This window comes from Blastomyces gilchristii (assembly GCF_000003855.2).
Source record: "Blastomyces gilchristii SLH14081 genomic scaffold supercont1.25, whole genome shotgun sequence".
Classification (NCBI taxonomy): Eukaryota; Fungi; Ascomycota; class Eurotiomycetes; order Onygenales; family Ajellomycetaceae; genus Blastomyces; species Blastomyces gilchristii.
The window spans coordinates 651000-652432 of record NW_003101657.1 but is presented as its reverse complement, the minus strand read 5'-3'; the positions used below and the strand labels follow the sequence as shown (position 1 = coordinate 652432).

General features: G+C 28.5%; 1 pseudogene across 1 annotated transcript; it reads right to left on the bottom strand.

Annotated features, from left to right (window-relative positions):
- Positions 1-343: 343 nt before the first annotated feature.
- On the bottom strand, positions 344-424 carry BDBG_17810 (annotated as a pseudogene). The gene has a single exon. The product of its transcript is annotated as a tRNA-OTHER (tRNA).
- Positions 425-1433: the final 1009 nt, after the last annotated feature.

Sequence of the window (1433 nt, the reverse complement as noted above, 5' to 3'; positions counted from 1 at the left end):
TGTCTAGGGCCTAGATGCATGTCTAGGCCTGCTAGTCGGGTGGTTTTCAAAATCATTCCCTGTATTTGGGGGGGAGCTAGGCTCCGATGGCAGCCCTAGTTAGGGACTTGCTTAAGTAGTGTATAACCACTACATTAGGCTTGACTCTATATCATTAGAACCTTGATGGGTGCACAGTAGGATAGTGGGACATTGGCACTCCATGCCGGCCCTGGTGGGTGTTTGCAGGATCTCACTTAACTAGTGGCTTGGCTTGCAGTAGAGAGTTCTACCCCACACCAAGCCTTACTAATTAGGCTCAGCCCCTATTACATGAGGGCTTTCATGGGTAAGAAGTGGCAGGTGCCAGCGGTGGGATTCGAACCCACGCACCCCTAATGTGTGCGGCCTTGGTTACCAGTCTTACCAACTGGGCCACGCTGGCAGATTAATCTAGTTAAGAGAGAGCAGTGAAAACTATTTTCTGAAAAGATAGTGAAGAGAGATTTTAAGATAATTATTATCTCAGATAAGAAGAAGAAGAAGAAGAATAAGAATAAGAAGTAAATTATAAAGAAGAATAAGAAGAATAAGAAAGAGAAGAAAGAAAATAAGTAGAAAAAGTTTTTTTCTTTTTATATTAGTTAGTTATAAGTTCATAACTATTAGTTAACAATTGAAATTAATTTTAAGTTTTTAAAAATTATTGTACAAGTTGTAATCAATTATAATATCAGAAATAATATATATATATATATTTATTTATCATAATTTATAAATTACTATAATATATACATATCAACATTTTTTCAATATTGATATTTATAATATTAATATATTTTTAATTATATTATCTGATAATATAATTTAATAACATTCTCTTTTATAATATTAATATATTTCAAGAAATATAACAGAGATTAATCAAGATTATTTATTTACTTTTATATATTGATAATATTTAATCTGAGTTAGTACTAAAATTATAACTAAGCTAAGAAAGAAGATTATTTTCTCTTATAATAATTCTTCTTATACATATCAGTGATCAGTTATTATCTTTATTGAAAATAACTTAATATCTTTCTTAAATCTTTATTATTTCTTCTAAAATTACTTCTTTCACTTCTTTCACTTCTATTGAAGATTCATAAACTCTTTAAGAAATCACTGTGAATTACAAAGTCTATATTATTTATAATTTAATACAGATTACTCTCTTTCAGTTATAATAAATAATTACTTTATTCTTCACATTTGATTTCAGATTATAAAATTTATGAAAAACTCAACACAAATATTGAGATAAACTATGAAATAATTATCAATAAATTGTATTATAGATTACTGAAGAGTTATCTCTCTGCTATAATCACTGCAACTTTATTCAGAAACATTCATTATAAACTGATTATAACTTTAATAGAATTTTCTAATATCTGAAGTTGAATTCC